Raw genomic sequence first — 20,390 nt, forward strand, 5'->3', positions numbered from 1 at the left:
CCCACTACATGCTCTGGGCTTTTCAAGGAAGGAATGATGAAGACAAAGGCAGGCAAGGAAAGAGATTCAGGAAATGTTAAGCAGGCAGTGTAGATATGTGTTTTGGCTGTTGTCACAGATACAGAGTTTCCCTCCATGATTGGGCCAAAAACTGCAGTGACCCAAACTGCAGCCTCTGAACACTGAACAACCTCACTGCTCAATCTCGACTTCAGGCTGAACTTACTAATGTAGGGTGCAGGTGGTGGAGTTGTTTGACTTTGGATTCAACCAAGCTGAAAAAACTAGTTGTTTTGCAAAATAGGAACCAAGTAAAATACATTGCTGCAGCTTTATAAATCTCACTGGTTTAATTTGATACTTTCCAGCATAAAAGTATTAGACCTGATGTTCAGAAGAAAACTGTGATCTTGACCATGGCGAATAGCTGTTTACTCTGAATCACTGTGCATTAACACTTTAACATATTTATTACTTGAGATTTTTTCTTAGAAATTTAAACTAATTGAGGTATAAGGTGTCACCTCAGCCAGCTTCATTCATGATTTCTTACTCATCTGCCACATCAAAAGCTTATTATCAGACAGGTTCAAACTAGTACAATGTCCATGTCACCACCTCATGGACAACATTTGTCTTGATGTCCTCATTATAGGGCAAACCACCAATAACACTTCATCATATGATCTTACATTCTAGGCGTAGGCTTCACTATTACTGCTTTCTTCCATTGTAGAATTCAGAAGCGCTTCGGGGCCAACCGGTAGTCCTTCTCCATGGCCTCACCAAACTCCTCCCAGGTCCGAGTTTTTGCCTCTGCCACCGCCCAGGCCGTGGCACGCTTGGCCCCATGGTACCCGTCAGCCGCCTCAGGAGTCCCACAAGCCAACCACAGCTGATAGGACTCCTTCAGCTTGACAGCGTCCCTTACTGCCGGTGTCCACCACCGGGTTCGGGGATTGCCGCCGCGACAGGCACCGCAGACCTTACGGCCGCAGCTATGGGCGGCAGCATCGACAATAGATGCGGAGAACATGGTCCACTCGGACTCTATGTCTCCAACATCCCTCGGAATCTGGTCAAAGCTCTCCCGGAGGTGAGAGTTGAATACATCCCTGGCCAAGGGGTCCACCAGGCGTTCCCAGCAGACCCTCACTATGCGCTTGGGCCTGCCAAGTCTGTCCGGCATTCTCCTTCCCCAGCGGATCCAACTCACCACCAGGTGGTGATCAGTGGACAGCTCAGCCCCTCTCTTCACCTGAGTGTCCAAAACATGCGGCCGAAGGTCTGATGATACGACAACAAAGTTGATCATTGACCTCCTGCCTAGGGTATCCTGGTGCCAAGTGCACTGATGGACACCCTTATGTTTGAACATGGTGCTCATTATGGACAATCCGTGACTAGCACAGAGGTCCAATAACAAAACACCGCTTGGATTCAGATCGGGGAGGACATTCCTCCCGATCACGCCTCTCCAGGTATCACTGTCATTTCCCACGTGGGCGTTGAAGTCCCCCAGCAGAATAATGGAGTCCCCAGGAGGGGCACTATCCAGCACCCCCGACAGGGACGCCAAGAAGGCCGGGTACTCCGCACTACCACTCGGCCCGTAGGCTGAAATGAACGACAGTCAGAGACCTCTCCCCAACCCAAAGGCGCAGGGATGCGACCCTCTCATCCACTGGGGTAAACCCCAACACGAGACAGCTGAGCTGGGGGGCGACAAGCAAACCCACCCCAGCCCGCCGCCTCTCCCCATGGGCCACTCCAGACTAGAAGAGAGTCCAGCCCCACTCAAGGAGATGGGTTCCAGAGGTTAGCCTGACTATTTCTAGTCAATATCTCTCGACCTCCCGCACCAGCTCAGGCTCCTTGACCCCAGCGAGGTGACATTCCACATCCCTAGAGACAGCCTAAGCATCCGGGGATCGGGCCGCCGAGGTCTCCACCTTCGTCCGCTGCCCAGTCCTCTTTGCACCGGTCCCCTGCAGGTGGTGGGCCCTCTGGGGGATGGTCTCCAGTCTCTCGTTCGGGCTTGGCCCGGCCTGGTCCCGCGAGGAGCAACCCAGCCACCAGGCGCTCTCCGACAAGTCCCGACCCCAGGCCTGGCTCCAGGGTGGAACCCCGGCTCCGCCGTACCGGGCGACGTCACGTGCCTCGATTTTGTAGTCGCCTCAGGAGGGGGAAGCAGTGCGTCGCCAACACTGTTTACAGTGGGGGTGGGGAGCTGCTGACCTCGACTGGGGACATTATCGGCCGGTGGAAGGAGTACTTCGAGGATCTCCTCAATCCTGCCATCACGCATTCCCTGGTGGAAACAGAGGCTGGGGACTCGGTGTTGGACTCTTTTATCACCCAGGCTGAAGTCACCAAGGTGGTTAAAAAGCTCCGCGGTGGCAGGGCTTCGGGGTTGGATGAGATCTGCCCTGAGTACCTCAAGTCTTTGGATGTTGTGGGGCTGTCATGGTTGACACGCCTCTTCAACATTGCGTGGCGGACGGGGACAGTGCCTTTGGATTGGCAGATTGGGGTGGTGGTCCCCTTACATAAGAAGGATGACCGGAGGGTGTGATCCGACTACAGGGGGATCACACTCCTCAGCCTCCCTGGTAAGGCCTACGCCAGGGTATTGGAGAGGAGAGTCCGGCCAATAGTCAAATCCCGGCTTCAGGAGGAGCAGTGTGGTTTTCGTCCTGGCCGTGGAACACTGGACCAGCTCTATACCCTCTATGGGGTACTCCAGGGTTCATGGGAGTTTGCCCAAACGGTCCACATGTGTTTTGTGGACCTGGAGAAAGCATTCGACTGTGTCCCTCATGATGCCCTGTGTGGGGTGCTCCAGGAGTATGGAATCGGGGGCCCTTTACTAGGGGCTATCCGATCTCTGTACAAGCGGAGCAGGAGTTTGGTTCACATTGCCGGCACTAAGTCGGACCTGTTCCCGGTGCATGTTGGACTCTGGCAGGGCTGCCCTTTGTCACCGGTCATGTTCATAACTTTTATGGACAGGATTTCTAGGCGCAGCCAAGGGCCGGAGGGGGTTTGGTTTGGGGACCAGAGGATTTTGTCTCTTCTTTTTGCAGATGACGTGGTCCTGCTGACCCCTCTAGCCAAGACCTACAGCATGCACTGGGGCGGTTCGCAGCCGAGTGTGAAGCGGCTGGGATGAAGATCAGCTCCTCCAAGGCCGAGGCCATGGTTCTCGACCGGAAAAGGGTGGCTTGTCCTCTTCAGGTTGGAGGGGAGTTCCTGCCTCAAGTGGAGGAGTTTAAGTATCTCGGGGTCTTGTTCACGAGTGAGGGAAGAATGGAGCGGGAGATCGACAGACGAATCGGTGCAGCTGCCACAGTAATGGGGGCGCTGTGCTGGTCCGTGGTGAAGAGAGAGCTGAGCCGAAAAGCAAAGCTCTCGATTTACTGGTCGGTCTACGTTCCTACCCTCATCCAATGGCCATGAACTTTGGGTCATGACCGAAAGAATGAGATCCCGGATACAAGCGGCGGAAATGAGCTTCCTCCGTAGGGTGGCCGGGCACTCCCTTAAAGATAGGGTGAGGAGCTCGGCCATCCGGGAGGGGCTCGGAGTAGAGCCGGTACTGCTCCACATCGAGAGGAGCCAGTTGAGGTGGCTCAGGCATCTATACTGGATGCCTCCTGGACGCCTTCCTCGGGAGGTGTTCCAGGCACGTCACACTGGGGGGAGGCCCAGGGGACGGCCCAGGACACGCTGGAGGGACTATGTCTCTCGGCTGGCCTGGGAACGCCTTGGGCTCCCCCCGGAGGAGCTGGAGGAGGTGTCTGGGGAGAGGGACGTTTGGGCGTCTCTGCTGAGTCTGCTGCCGCCGCGACCCGGTCCCGGATAAAGCGGAAGACGACGAGTACGAGTACGAGAACATTCGTCAACTGGCTAAAACTGACGTCCCAACATTGTATTTGTTAAAATAAGCATCAATATTGTTTCTGATCTGACAGATTATTTTCATTAACATCTTTGAATGGGAGTTTTATTGTAACACACCCTAATTCGCAAGTATGGATGACCAAATTTATATCACATAGGCTTTGTGGCCTGGGGCAGAGTGGGAGGTATGAATTATACCATATGTCATTGATACCCAAGATTGTGTTCCAGACGTAACATCTCCAGACTTTAGCAATTTTTGGCTTCTTCCCTGGCCTGTATTCTTGTTGTTTTTTTTTTTACTTTTTTATATTTCTTTATTCCGTTAATATGACTAAAGCTACAAGCTCAACCGTAAATTAAATAGAAATTATGTAAATATGACATATGCCCTAAAGAAATAATTCATTAGATGCATATCTGTTTGTGTATTTAAAAATATTACTTATAGATATATTTATAATTTTTATCAATTAACGACACACTTGATTAACCATTTAATGAGTTATTTAAATTGTGGCACTTTTGGTCTTCCATGTACACTTACCAAACGTTAAAACCGACCCTTGAAGACGTTTTCTCCATTTTTATTATCATTTTCATGCAGATTTTGTCTTGGATTAATTCCAAGGGACGCACTCAAAATATTTTTTCAAACTTTCAATAAAAACTAAATCTGTCTAGAAAGTTGAAGTGAGACAATCAAATAAACCTGAAAGTATTTAAAGTTTTCTGAAATCAATCATTTTAGAGCAGAACTTTTAAAAGCCGTGGGTTTATTATCCAGATCCTGATTTTGTCGACAAGTGGAGAGCTGAACAGCCCTAACTGAACCGTTATGCAACCCGCTCGCCGACTGTCCACATATAGTCTGCTCTATTAGTTTTTAAGGGAGACGAGCATACAGATTAAATCACAAGTCATCGTGTCTCCTACCTTTTAACGCATTAGCCTCTATGTTCAGCTCAGGTCTTGACGTCCGAACTGAGTTCACACCTCCTCTTGGCTCTGATCTCTTCAATTTACTTGAGCAGCGCTCGTCCTTCGCCTCTGCCCATCAAACTGCAACGGACAAACACATGTGATCTCTTCAGGCCAGTATATGCACTATCCCGCCCAAGATGACGGCACCTCAAGTCAAAACTCACGTATTATGACGTTTGTTTCTTTTTTGTTTTGTTTTGTTTGCCCGGACTTGCAAAAGTCTTCAAATTATCGGCTCAGAAGAAAAATACTCCCGACTTCTGTAGCCGAGAGACGCCAGTAATTACGCGAATACTGCTGCATATTGCAAAACCCGCAGACGCGCTGTTGTTTGCAAGCTCCCAATACCCCGCCCTCCGCTATTGTGCTCTGTCTGGATAGACTTGTCCCGCTTGTGGTCCTGATGCGAGTTTGCTCCTCGTCCCTTTGTTGCTTCTGTCACACCAACAAGGAGGGATCACATGAAGAGGAGGGGGACCTTGTTATTGTCTGTCAGTTTTTACTAATATTGCTTCCCGCATCGCATCAGCCGCAGTATTTAATCCAGCCTAAACATCGATCCAATACTGTAGACATTTCCGGCAGATGCTTGAATTTTATTAACTTGCATCTGATCATCACATGATTTACACTTTAAAGACTTTGCATGTAAAGTAAGCATATAAATTAAAGCAAAACTCGGTATGCGTTTGGTTTTGACGCACCCTTTGTGTTCTCACCAGAATTTTCCCCAGAAGTTTGATCTTCGCAGCGGAGTGGGTGAAGCCGCCGCACTCTACTCCCCTTCTCTTTCCTTCTCTTCGTTGTCTCTTACGAGCTTGTGGCAGAGCTGCAGCTCCAGGACCAACCTGCACTCTTAGCACGCCAGCGCCTTTCAACAAGCGCAATGACGGAGAGCCTCATTATAGACTCTTGTGCCACACCCATCCATTCATAAAGTGTAGCCTGGACCATCCTCTCCGAGCCGGACCATGCGCACAAAGAGAGGAGCCAGTTCAATTTCCACTGCGTTCCTATGCAACTTGATGGCAGGGGCGTTTTTAGGGTCTCAAAACATTGGGGGCTTTAGCCCAAATCCAAAATATTTAGATTTCTACAAGACAATTTATAAGTAATTTAAGGTTAAAATAACATAGGACATATTGTACCAGTTCTCTGTCTCGGCTTGTTTTAGACTGAATGTAAATTATTGTAAATCAATATTTTTGTTAGAAGCTGAATGAAGGATAAGGAGAAACAGAGTTCATGCCTGATGAAAAACCCTTTTGCTGAAGCACATAATGACACATTTTGAGGTATTTAGAAAAGAACTTAATCTGAATTTTTCGCTGACAAACGTTTTTCTTAAACTCAGGGATGTTTATTTGGGCCAGATAAATGTGCTTCTTTTGTCATCTACATAAATTACCTTTTAAATGTTACATTCTCATCAAAGTGTTCCACTCCTGAGGCTCCATTGTCTTTATTCTTCTATTTCAAAAGAGGAAAGTGGTATAAAGTTGATTTTCCTAAATCTTAGTCAAATGGTAAAATCCTAAAACACGTTTATTTTACTATGCCAAGAGCTTTCAAAACATTTTATTAATATTGTTCCTTCTTTTATGAACCTGTTCTCGTTTACCGCTATCTTTTCAGCCCTTCATTCCACTTCTGAAGAAATTTGGCCTGCAAAAAATAATAAATGAAACATTTTACAACAGTCTTTTGTTCTGCACAGAAGATATGAAAGAGAACAGGGAGGTTTACTTTTGCACTTTCGTCTTACTGGCACCAGGAGATATTTTCCTGGTTTATTGAGCAATACTTTTTTCTGTCTACACGTAGACAGTCAACTAGACTATAAGACTGGCTGCAGCCATGAGATGCAATGTGTGGATCTGAAGGACCTTTTAATGTGTTCAGCTACGTTAGGATTAAATGCTTTTATTTTGACTGAAGTAAAGGACCAGATATTTTCACATTATCTGGTCCTTTATCTGGTAAATGTGAACCTTTATTTGGTTCACATTCACATGCAAATCCCGCTAGAAGCTCACAGAGTAGGTTGCTGCTGTTTTCTATCACAGACAGATCATTTACCTTCACCTGTAGCTCAGGTGAAAGTCCCTCATCATGACCCTGAAGATGCTCATTAAAGTGAACCTCCACCTCATGTCTTGCTGGGTGAATAAGTGACTAGCTGTAACTTACAATTAGCCCATTCCGAGTCAGCTTTCAGGTTTTACCGCTATCTTCTCCTGGGTTATACTGCTCGGCGTCCACCTGTTCCTGAACACACACATGCACCAGGTTCCCTCTGTTCAGTTGGCTCCACGGTTGCTCTGAAACGATCCCTGTTCGAGGCGCTCAGTGCAACTTTTCAGGTAATGAAGGAGGCAGGTCGACCTGGAGTGAACTGCTGTTCTGGACTTCTCCAGAATGGATTCCGTCTCTGGCAGTGCGCATAGTTGCGCATTCGTGGTGCTGCGATTGTCAGGTTTGGTGGAGTGGGACGTGATTATATGGAACACAATTGAAAAAATGTGATTGTTTTTAAATAAAAATGTGAAGTCTAATACCATTTTGTGGCTGCATCTTTTTAATACTTCTAAATTTCTTCTATCAAGAAGTCCGGGGCTATTCAAAAACATCCGGGGCAGAAGCCCAAGCATGCAGCTAGCCCAGGTCTAACTGCATGCCTGCTTGATGGTAAGGATTATTGATCATTTAATGTTCGATGATTGTGCTACTCTGACGTTCACTGCTGTGTTGACCTTATCATATGACTTCTTGTAGAACTATTCACACAGTTACAATTCCCTTTCATTTAAACAGATGCATCTAAAACGAAATGTAATTTATTCAATAGGTCTCCCCGTTTTTACTATTTACAAATAATAAACCATGCCAGAAGGCTGAATAAAGGACAACATGTCAGCTTTCTGAATAACATGCAGGCAGGGCAATTTGTATTTCATAATACCCTAAACCAGCTGATCACACATAAAATCAGCTGTGCAGATGCACAAGCATTTACACAAAACATACAAAACAGTACCACCATGAAACAGTGTGATTGGTATGGAAATTTATTGATGGTCCTTAAGACCAGCGTGTGCAGAAGGAGGGAGCAGGCAGAGATCGGTTCCCCTAATCAGACGTGCGTCGGGTCAAATAGGAGGAAAATCCCGCTGAATCAGCAGAGCACGAATAACCAACCTACAACTAACTTCATCGTGGTCAACAGTCCGCAGTTTTGCAAGCCCTTGTGCTCGTTATTGCCAGGGTTGAGACAAAAACTTTCTCATAAAGCCCAAAATTGTAACTTCTTCAGGCAAACTCTGGAATATTACCAGTCCAGACATCAACATCTCTGTTGCTGCTGTATGGCTGGGCTGGGCTGTGGTCCAAATAATTATCCCAGTGGATAATTTTATACAAAAAAAACCATATTACATTCTTGCATTTAAAATAAATAGTGTGACAATGTCACACAGTGGCACAGCCACTACACAGATGGCTGAAGGTGGGGCTTCAAGCCATAACCCCAGCTGTCAGTGAGTAATTGGAAACACAACAGGTTCTGCACCGAGTATAGCAATACTGAGCAGAGTGGAGCCGTGAAACCCAAATAAAGCCAGAGGACACACAACAGGGTTTGCACCAAGTAGAGCGAGACCAAGCGTAGTGGAGCCATGAAACCTAAATAAAGCCTGCGGAAACACAACAGGTTCTTCACCGAGTACAGCGAGACCAAGCATAGTGGAGCCATGAAACCTAAATAAAGCTTGCGGAAACACAACAGGTTCTTCACCGAGTACAGCGAGACCAAATGGAGTGGAGCCATGAAACCTAAATAGAGCCAGGGGAAACACAACAGGTTCCGCACCGAGTAGAGCGAGACCGAGCGGAGTGGAGCCATGAAACCTAAATAGAGCCAGGGGAAACACAACAGGTTCTGCACCGAGTAGAGCGAGACCGAGCGGAGTGGAACAATGAAACCTAAATAGAGCCAGTGGAAATGGGGCATATGTTCCACCAGTGTTTAACAGGCTTGTCAAAATCTTATTCAGCAAACTTTAAACGATATTCATCATGTCCTTTCTTCAGCAGTAGAGTCTTGTACATTGAGTGTGCATAGAGGCTTCTGCAGTTGAGTGCTTTACTGACTGTTTTCATCTGAAAAACTGTACTTGCTATTTTCAGGTCTTTCTGAAGCTCTTGGACAACTCTTTGATTAATCCTTTGACTCCTCTTTATGAAATCTTGTAAGGTGTACCTGGCTGTTGCTGGTTTATGGTGCAATTATGTTCTTTCCAACTTTGGATTATGGCTCCAATGCCGCTCACTAGAACATTCAGTACTTAAGAAATTTATCTGTAAGATTTGTCATTTGCAAGTTTAGAAATACTAAGACCTTTGTAGAAGTCTCTTTGCTTTTACCTGTCATACTACACTGTTTACTTACGTTTATACTTTGGCGACATTTTTCTAAGCCATTATGGTAAACTAAATGATACTAATTTGTGCATAGCCGAAAGAATGCTTATTAAGTATTGTAAGATTTTGGCTGGTTTCTTGTCTTTCTATGGAGCCCGGCAGGTGTCAACGGGCAAAAAAAAAATAAGCTAGTGGAAAACTGTGCCCATGAATTACTAAACTGTGCTCTTAGTTTCTGCAATCCGCCTGCATGGTTTGATAAACTGTGTGCTCCATTTTGCATCAGTGACATCTGTGGAGATATCTCAATGTAACAAAAATAAAGTCATATTACAAGCTGTGAAATATTCTTATTAAAACATGCATTGCTTTAAGTTTATATATAACAACAGATCCACTGAACTTACCTGTCAGGTGTGGGTCATGTGTTCAAACTCTGGACAGATGTCACTGTGTAATCTGTGCGCACGGATTGCAAAACGGAGCGCAATTTATCAAACCATGCAGACGGATTGTAGAAACCAAGAGCACAGTTTAGTAATCTGGCGCACAGACTGCTAAACTGAGTGCTCAGTTTAGTAAAGCGTGAGCACGGATTTCCACCGGCTTTGTTTTTTTTTTTCACCCACTGACACCTGCCGGTCTCCGTATATTTCTGTGCCTTTGTGCACATCTTTTCATTCTTGTGTTCAACATTTATTGCCTGTGTTATTTCAGTTTTATACCCATAACTTTATTTGTGGACCAATATGCTTTGATTTCTTTGTATGTGTAAATTACTTGAGTTGGTGACAATATCTGGTACAAATTTGAGGTCAATGTTCCCAATTAGAAATATTTAAACCAAGAAAAACGTTGACATATTCAGTACTTATTTTACCTGCAGTATACATTGTTAAACATTGTGTTGAATGATTATGGATTGCGCATCTCAATGAGTTGTAAGCTTTTTAAAAAGAGGCTCACAACGTCATGTTACTATGGTTGATTTTTGGACACATTAACAGTATCTAGGAATAAGACGTTGGATCCAAACTTCTTGATTTATGTCAAAAGCCCTGTCATACCAACTACTTACTGCTTAAACACATAATGTGATATAATGTGAGGGTAAACCGTTAAGAAAATGTTCAATCTCACATGCTTATATGTACAATATGTACAAAAACCTTATCTATCTTTCAGTAGAGCACCTGAGAACTTGAGCATTTCTACAAGTTACATGTTGATGCTCATTGCTTAATGATTCTGGCCTGACTTTAACATGTTATCCAAGTCAGTCTGTTTGTACAAGGCAGCAGAATGCTAACCAAGATGCAATTAGCTCAAAGCTTTTACCAATGTTTCATCTTCGCCAATACTGATGCAGAGCACTTTGAAACTACTGGGTGGACCATAAATGCATATCAGATTAGCACAGATGTAATCACCTTGTGGGAGAATACCACAATAAGACTATTGTTCAGCAGAGAAACTAGCATCAAGGAGCAGTAAGTGGAATGTATTTATTACCACTGTTCAGCAGTACATGTCTATGTTATGATTTCCAACAGAGTTTTTCCGGCTATGCTGAGTCTCATCCTTTTTTGTCCATACACACTATATTACCAAAAGGATTGGGTCACACCACCAAATCAATGAATTCCAGTGTTACAATCACTTCCATGGCCTCACGTGTATAAATGTGGTGTGAAGAAACCTGACTGACCTGCACAAAGTCCTGACCTCAACTTTATTGAACACCTTTGGGATGAATTAGAGCAAAGGCTGCAAGTCTGGTTTTCTTCTAAACCTTGTGGAAGATGTTTATAGAATAGTTAAAGTTGCTATTGCTGGCAACAGTGGGTCCATCAACAAATTGGACCTTATAGATTAAGAATAGGATGTCTTAAAAGTTCATGTACATGTAAAAGTACACAGACAAATGGAGTTCAAATGAAAATTCAGAATGTAAGACTCACCCTCACCGTCTCCACCATCCAATGACTCTTCTGTGCGTCTCCCGTTCTTCCAATCAGCATCCCGTCCGTCTGATTCTCCATCCAATCACCTTCCGACACCTTGTTTTTAAAGGACCTTCGGCTGTGTTCCTCTTCGCTTGTCAGCTGAGCTCATCCCTCCTCCACCCCACCTCCACCATCTTCCTTCACATCTACTCTGGCTTCCTCACTCCCTGGCTGCCAATCCACCACCAGTGTCGGATCAGGGGGAAGACATCTATAAATTTGAGCCTTACAAATGTTCATCTTAGCTCATGTCATTCACAGCATTCATGTCTTCCTCCCAGATCCGAGCGCCAAAGATATAATTATGTAATTTCTAATTGCCAACCCTTTTCTTTGTGAGTCTTTTCAGATTGAAATACTTTAGACAATGTAGTGTACTTGTGACAGTCACTGGTTGAAACTAATCTGAATTTGCCAAGCTCCTTCAACAAGGATGAAACCACACAATCCCTTTTGAGACAAATAATTCACTGAGATTATGAAGGTACCATGGAGATATTGAAAAACAATTTGTAGTCAAATCTTAACTGCATTGTCACTGTAAGTGAAGTTGCCCTAGTCATAGGAGATCAAAGTTGATCTTCTTGACTTATATACAAAACCAGATGTTTATTGGAAAACGGTGAAACATAATGTTGATAATATTATGCTGTGGTAATGCTTTTCTTCAGCAGGAAAGGGAAGGCAGGCCAGGATTGATTGACCAGAGGTAAATACAGGGCAATCCTGGAAGAAAACCTGTTGAAGGTTGCAAAAGACTAGAGACCAGAGGCCAGAGGTTTATCCTCCAGCAGGACAGCAACACTAAACATGCAGTCAGAGTTACAATAGAAAAGTTAAGGTAAGAGCCTACCATGCATTAGAATGGTTTAGTCAAAGTCCAGTTGTATATGTAATTGATCATTTGTGGCAAAACTTGAAAACTGATGTTCACAGATGCTGCCCTTCTAGTTTGACAGAACTTGACACAAGCTACATAGAAGTTCGTTGTTGCAACATCCCAATATGTTAAAATAATTATTTAGGGGTATGAATACTTTTGCAAGACACTGTACTTTGCTTGGTCTCTGTTTTATTTTAGTTCCAGTGACCAGGGTTATTAAACTCATGCAGTAAAATGAATACGCCTAGTGAAGAAGTTAACCAACAAGCAATCCAATAGTTTCTTCTTCTTCAAATTGTAACTTGTCTGTGACTTGTTTTGCTTTTATTTTGAAGAGACCATTGCTGGTACTTAGTGTCAGTAGAGCTCCTAATGCTTTGCAGACAGACCTACACAATAAACACACTGGCCGTGGAAAGAGGGAGTATTAGGATACATAAAAACAAAAAGCAACAAGCTGTAATATTTAGGCATTCGTTGGCAAAGCAGCACTGCAAAGTGGAAGCAGACGTCAGCCCCAACTCCACAGCCTGCAACAGTATTAGTTACTTCCAGATGTGTAAGTCCAGAGGCAGCATTAACAAATAAGATTGATAGGGTTTCTTTTTTGGTAAATATAGCCTAACTACAAAAAAACACTAAGATTTCTCTTTAATGTAGCTGGGGCGTCATAAGATTTCAAAATTATATACCTTTGCTCAGTCCTTGAGTTTAAAGAGGGAGTAATTAATCTTTCAAAAACAAAAATCAGCCTTAATTCAGTCTTTAATTTTTGAATATTTTGCTAGCACTAATTGTTTTGTACGATTTTTAAAAAGAACAAATGTAAGCCAGTTCTAATTTTCTGAACCTCTTGTTTCTCTGCTATTCCCTAAAACTCCTGGGCAGCCAAATAATTAAAGCAGTCATTGTCCTGTGGAGGGAATGGAGCAATGCTTGCCTCCATGTCAGCATGGATACAGGCTCTAGGCAACCTCTACAAGCTGTGGCATTCAAGCATGGAATCATCTCATGCACATATGGTTGCACACACACACACACACACACACACACACACACACACACACACACACACACACACACACACACAAGTGGTCGACAAGTAGAGGAATATCATGCTGAAGCCTTGTATTAAATATGTTTAGGATAAACACTAAGCAAAAGTCTGCTGACAAATACAGATCAAAGGTCACATCACCAGCTGTTAGTGTCTGTGTGTATTCAGTTTAGTAACTTCCAAACTTTTGCTAAGCTCAGTTTCTCCACTTTTCTTCATTTTTTAACAGAGGTACACCAAGCTTTTATCTCAAAGTGGCACCTGCAGCACTTTCTATTGCCTGTGACCACTGCAATAGCACTATTGATAGAGCCGCGTGGGCAGAATAGAGGTACAATGAGGGGTCCATGTGTTTCAGCCCTCACTCAGTCATTCTCTTTTTCTGAGAGGGGTAAACTGCTGATCCCAGTGGTTATAAAAGACCCATATCAGCTAAATTTATCCAGATAAATATAGATGGTTCTGTGTTGCATCTCCAGCTCATAGAAATTTTCAAAATGCAATTTGCAGTCAAACCAATTACAGACTGCACAGATAAATCTAATCTTTGATCAGCTCAGATCAATTTTCACTCAAAAAATCCAAACCTCCACTCTGGCATGCCACAAGGCCCTTTGACACAGGCCATTAAATGATCACAATACCTTCTAACATTGGTTGCTGACACACTACAATGGGGATCTTTTTGCCATAGAGCCTCTGTTTCTCTTCTGCCTGTTCTCTCAAACAAAGCTGTATTATTGTTGCACAAATTGAACTTAAACAGTCAGGAACAAAAGAGGCCCTGACTTGATGGTTCAAGCCCTCTTGCCAACTTTACCACATTCTGAACATTGTGATGTGACAGTCAGATGACATGAGTTGTACGTTTTCTGTTATATTTTTTTTCTTGCTAAACAAGAAGAACCGCAATTGTGAAATGTCCAACTGAATCTTGTTTTTATGTCAATAGGAATTTAATAAAAATACAAAATTTTTAAATTGAGTTGCAAACTTTTCTCTCATTATTTGCACACAATTACCTTCTTAAAGAGATAATCCACATTTAATGACCAGACTGAATAACCTGTGAACAAAAAACTCATTGAAGCATTTATTTATTCTTCTATTGCAGTAGCATAATCTCTCACACACAGTTTTTAAATCCAATCTTAATTTTTAAATTTTTTAAGAATGGAAAAGCTGGCAATTAAATCTCCAACAGTTAGAGAACTGAGTGGCCTCTTTAGGTCACCATGTCCTATGTAGCTGCAAGTAGACACCATCTAGATGTCAACTGGTAGAAACAGTGTACCAAGCAGACTAAGCACACTTATTACTAGAATGTGTCAATACATTTCTGAGGAAGTGTGTCTTATGGTTGAGGTAACAGTCCATCTTAAGGCTGGCCTTAAATTATCCCTTTTTTAAATCTCCAGATAAGTAAATCCAAAAGACAGTTCTGTGGTCCTAAGTCTACTTAAATGATTTTAGTGAGTAAGGTGTTTCAGAGAATTTTGTGAGGTTTTATCCCATCAGTGTCAGAGTTAAAAGAGTTTTGGAAAAAGATTAGTTATAAATAACTGTTGAATATAAGGTATTAACAAGAACCTTTTATAAACGCTCATCTTATTTCGTCCAGTTACTCTTCTTTCTGGACTGACTGTCCAATTTAAAGAGGCCTAGCAAAGCCTGGAAAATCTGCTGGGCAAATTAATAATAGAGTCTCCAGATACCACTAAAGACCAGCAGGTGACTACTAGTTTCTGCATACTACTGTGTACAATACTGTCTCTGCTTAACAACAGATTTAGCTAGCACCCACCCAGAGAGTGGTTACACCTGTAATAATCTATTATACATTCTTGGTCCACTCAATAGTTTTGGAATGTTCTGTGCCAGTGTGGGTAAGATCAGTGCAAACATAACAGGTTTAAACTAAATACAACGTGGTTACAGCCTTCAAAAAACAGACTGACTTGTGTGGAAATCTTGAAGACGGAAGCATGATTCATTGGGCAATAAATATTAGTGTTTATCTGTAGAAAGGCTAAGGTGCCATATACCCCTGAAATACATTGGTATTGCCTGTGTACAAGTCCCCATGATATAAACCTCAAACATTTCACACTTTGGAGTTGCTTTACCATGACATGCCTAGATCTTAATACCACATCCTCAGCATTTTTGGAAACTAGTTGGTTTGATAAGACTATTGACTTAAAATGATACAGTACAATCGCCCTGTATATGTCCAAGTTGGTGGATTAAAAAGAAATTAAGATTTAGTTGAATCCATTTACTGAATCTCAGTGCATTGAATTGGATTATAATTCGATTGCAGTGGGATATACAGATTTGGATTGAACTGAAATGCTTCAGGCTACTTTTCATGCTGACTTTGAATATATTTTAATCAAACTGAACAGGACTATATCAAACTGCATCTGAACTGGACATTTCTGTAAATGTTTCTTAAATTACTTTTGTTTAAATAGCTCATTAAAGAATTAACTTGAAAACATGTTAGATGCAAAACATTTTCAAGCCTTTTTGCACTATATTATCAGATGTTTTCAAAGCATAAAAAGAAGAAAACTACATTAAAAATGGAAAATACTTTATTCCACATGGTCCAAACGAGCCAACCAACCAGAGCCGCCCCAGGATGCAACAGTCTCACCCCACCCCCCCAATAAATTCCAGTTTCAACCCTGTGAATCTCCCACACCCAATGAACTCCAACCTGTACTTCCCCACAGGACACAAATATCGAACACATGCCTCCGAACCCAAATGGCAGGAATCCCCTCTTTACAGGGGGCGCACCCCCACATGGGCGCTCAATCCCCCAGTGAGGTTATAATAACACGTCCACAGAGCACAAGCCCATCACGCAGCTACCAATCCAAGCACCCCCCACTGCAAAAAAAAAAAAAAGAAAACTTTTGTGGCCTGTTAGTAATTGCAGCTTGATCATTTTGACATGCATGGCTATAGCTAAAGGTTTGGAGGCAACTGTTTTAAATACATTGAAGTTAACATTTTTGTCAGTTTTGTCAAGAACTTCAACATTGCATTTTCCATGCTGAGGTGCCAAAAACATGACTTAAAGCACTGAATAGAGTTTTTTATCATAAAGAAAACTTTTATTTGTCTTTAATCATGCATATATGTACACTTTTTTATGTGTGTTTAATTTTAAATCATAGATAAAAGAATTAATGCAATTCTTTTCTGAGACTGAGGGACCAGGTGACACTGTCAATATGGACAAAGATCTAAGAAACTGTGATATAACCCCTTCCAAGAGCTAATCCCTTAATCTCTCCATGCATCTATAGACTCAGCTGAGGGGTGCCACTGCAGCCAGTTGGGCTCATCGGCTCTCTGTCCCACTATCTGGGTTCCCTGTGTCTCCCCGGGGTGTCTCTTAGGTTCTATGAATAGACACGAACGTGTGCTCCATGCTGTTGGCTGGGCTTTGGCACACAGGGCTCATGTCAGCATGATTGCCACGTAATACTCCCGAGTGGCGTCACTTTACCAACTGCACATTTGGGTCACCATGGAAACACAACTACCTCTGCCCTGACATCTTTTGGCTGCATTTTCCAGACAAACTCTGATGTCTTTCTCAAACTTTTTGGTGTCCTTCTTTCCACTTCTCTCTATGTACCTCTTGTTTACGTGGCTTATGACGCTGAGCAGGGAACTGGAGGTTTGAAACTTGACCCTGAGGGCTTCCAGTTCTTCCTTCTTATATTAATGAACAGGTTGTTCTTATCTTTCTTATTAACGACTTAAGGAGTACCATTACAATCCATTTAGGTCGCATTCAAGCTCTGTAGTCTCATATATATTTGGTGGTAATGAAGGAATGTCTCTTATCTCGTTCTAGTCTTCTCACAAGTAAGTGGCCAAAACAGTATCCTCTTAAGGTCATCCAGGTACATGGGGATTTCCATGTCAGGGTTCTCTTCGGCTTTTCTAATAGCTACACTTCTTTCTCTTTTTTCTCAGCCCATTCAACCAGACATGCAATATGGGAGTGACAATCCCTAATGGACGGGTGTGTGGGTTACAGCATTTTTCTCCGACAGCACATAGTTTTCTCAAGACAAATGGATGTATCGCTGTGTTTATACTTTCGCTCCATTTCCCAGTTTGTGTTTAATCACATATCATTTACTGTGGCCTGGCTGACAGTCCAGCTGGCAGAGACACGTCTTAAGTTAATAACAAGACTAAAGAGAGGAGATTCATGGCAGGTTTTTTTTTTTTATATTTTAAACCTCCTCTGACACTTGAAATGGATTCATGAGTTTCAGATTGTTAAATGAATATTTAAACCTTGGCTATTATTAAGAGTCTGCAAATGGTGTCTGGTCTTTCTTGTACCAGAAGCTACACTCTTCTTTTAAAAATGAAGTTATAAAGAGTTTTCTTCTTCATCCCAAAATTATACCCATTTGTTTTGTGGAGCTGTAGCACACTGTAGAATGCATTGAAATGTTTACGCTAGAAATATAATGAACACGTATCTGAGCTGGTTTGATCATATATGGATGTGGACAACATGCAGAAGCCTTAAAGTGTGAACATCTAGATGGTGTCTAACTGGAGTTTACACTCACGCGCCGTGTGATACCTTGCTTGAACCAGGTTAAACCCTATTATGGCTTTGGAACTGCCTTAATCCTTCATAAACTGAACAAAGTGTTGGGAACCTTTCCTCTGAGATTTTGCTCCATAATGTTATGACAGATTTTATCAATTGCACATTTCAGCATATGAGTCTCCCATTGTGGCACACTCCAAAGTTGCTGCATTGGATTATAACTTGAGAGATGTATGAGTACCGTGAACTCATTGCTATGATCAAGAACACAGTTTGAGATGAGTTTTGTGACATGGTGCATGGTGCTGTTTGAGGTAACCATCATAAGAGGGGCACACACTGGTCATAAAGGGATGGACATGGTTAGCAACAATACTCAGGTAGGCTGTGGTGTTTAAATGATGCTCAGTTGGTACCGAGACATCTAAAAGGTGACAAAGAAATATTCACCGCACAACTGCACCAACACCACCAGCCTGAACCGTTAACTAGCATACCCAACTGGACTAGCACACCCAATAAAATAGCAGGTGAAAGCCGGTTTCAGCATAACTTCACCTCAAAATAAACATACCTTTATAGACAAAACTTTGCAAAGTTTAAAAATGGAAAGTGGTTTCTGTGAGATTATTTTTCAAGCTGCTCCACATTTAACCCATGACTTACCTCAACCTAAAAACGTACCAAATTATTATTATTTTTTTTAAAATAAACCCTAATATTTTGCTCCCATATGGTGTCAGGTTGACTGTGTAAACCTCTCTCTCACTCACTCAATAAGTAGAACATGAACTTAAACACAGAGATCTGGAGACACTTACGTACAGCTATAACAAGACTGTGATTTGCATATGCAGAAAAACACAGCCTGGTATTTGAGGGAAATGTTCATGTGCTTTGAAATAATGTTGTGCCCTGAAGATGCCCATTCATCTCTTTCATATTAACCATATTAACAATCTCACTGACCGAGCACCATGATAATGCTTGCAGGATATTGCTGTTAATATTGGTCTGACTATTTTGATACTCAATAACTATCTCGCTGCAACACTTGAGGAAAGCGGTGTTAAAAATTTAAAGAAAAAGTACATAAACATTAAATAAGATATTGCTTTTTTAAAATATTACATTTCTGAACCTGACCAGAAGAATAACAAGTTGTAATTCAACACAATTTCCACAGGTATAGGGGAATCATATGATGTATTATTTTATGTATGATACTCTCTGTTATTTATTTCATAGTCATGAGAGAACAAAATATTTTCATAAACTATAATTCTGGTGAAGTATAGTAGGGCCAATATCAATTACAAACAAGGGTAACAATACACTCATGTAGGTCTGAGATGCTGACTATTTGAAAATTAGTAAGGAAAACAAATTCATCACCAAGTGTTTTTTGCCATCTGTACACACTGGACAAACAAACAGAAACCCACACTCCAGCATAAGTGCATCAGCGTCAGTCAAACCAAACAGTGGCCTATGCTAGGCAACCATGCCTTCCCAGGGCAGATGGCAGTGTCTGATCATGTTTATTTTACTTTAATCTAATGCATTTAAGTCTCATTGCCTATCCATGCTGTCTAAATGATGATACTGGGTTTATGCAAGTTATGTGTGCATCTGAGCGTGTGTTGGGGGTGGGGGGTTATGTGGGAAGGTCCTGACAGAGCTATCAATCATAGTCAAATGTTATTCAACCATAGCAGTCTGTTTATTCTGTACTCTTATGTTCATCTTATGTTCATTAAAATTACTGGTCTTTGTATTTGTTACCTCTTATAACATTGTTTTACCACACACAGTGTCTTGTAGAGTGCATACCCCTTGAACCTTTTCAAATTTTGTAATAACCACAAATGTCAATGAAATATATTGGGACTGTATCACAAAGTAGCATATTTGTGAAATGAGAGGAGAATAATACAGTTTTCAATATATTTTACAAATGAAACTCTAAAAAGTATGGTGTGCATTTATATTTTTTGCTCCCCTTTGCTTTGACTCCAATAACTTAAAACTGAGTGCAAACAATTGTAGAAGTCAGTTTCCTAATAAAAACAGTCAATACGTGTATAATGTTAGCAACAATACAGCTGTTCTGCAACAGTTCTTTTAACAATTTGGGATCCAAGCACTAAATAAGATCCCTTCCTCTTCTTAATAATGCTCGAAAAATCCCGAAACGGGTGTCAATTCAGTGTTTGTTTAGTCAAACACTAAGGCACAGAGTAAAAAATCTCAATATAATGCTTAACAGAGTTACTTTCGGGCCTACTTGCTTGTTAGCATGTTTGCTTTGTCCTCAACAGAAGCCATGTTGGGGACAAAGCAGCTGTGGAAGAAGGTGCTTTAGTCAGACGTGACCAAAATTTAACTTTCTGGCAAAATTGCAAAACGCTATGTGTGGCGGAGAACTAACATTGCACATCATTCTGATCACACCATCCCCACTGTCAAACATGGCAGCACCATGTTCTGGGGGGGCTTCTCTTCAGCAGGGACAGGGAAGGTGGTCAGAGTTGATGG

General features: G+C 42.3%; 1 protein-coding gene across 3 annotated transcripts in view; it reads right to left on the minus strand.

The window, feature by feature from the left end:
* Positions 1–5,802, minus strand: part of rhobtb4 (Rho related BTB domain containing 4) — a 68,308-nt gene extending 62,506 nt beyond the window's left edge. The window contains exons 1-2 of one of the 3 annotated variants that reach the window (XM_047381143.1): positions 5,607–5,802; positions 4,840–4,965 (exon numbers count right to left, since the gene is read on the minus strand). The gene's annotated coding sequence lies outside the window, so the exon portion shown is untranslated. Of the gene's footprint in view, positions 1–4,839; positions 4,966–5,051; positions 5,548–5,591 lie in introns of those variants that run through there. The other 2 variants (XM_047381146.1, XM_047381144.1) reach the window with 2 other exon arrangements.
* Between the last annotated feature and the right edge of the window lie 14,588 nt (positions 5,803–20,390).

Source organism: Girardinichthys multiradiatus, chromosome 12 (genome assembly GCF_021462225.1).
Source record: "Girardinichthys multiradiatus isolate DD_20200921_A chromosome 12, DD_fGirMul_XY1, whole genome shotgun sequence".
NCBI lineage: Eukaryota > Metazoa > Chordata > Actinopteri > Cyprinodontiformes > Goodeidae > Girardinichthys > Girardinichthys multiradiatus.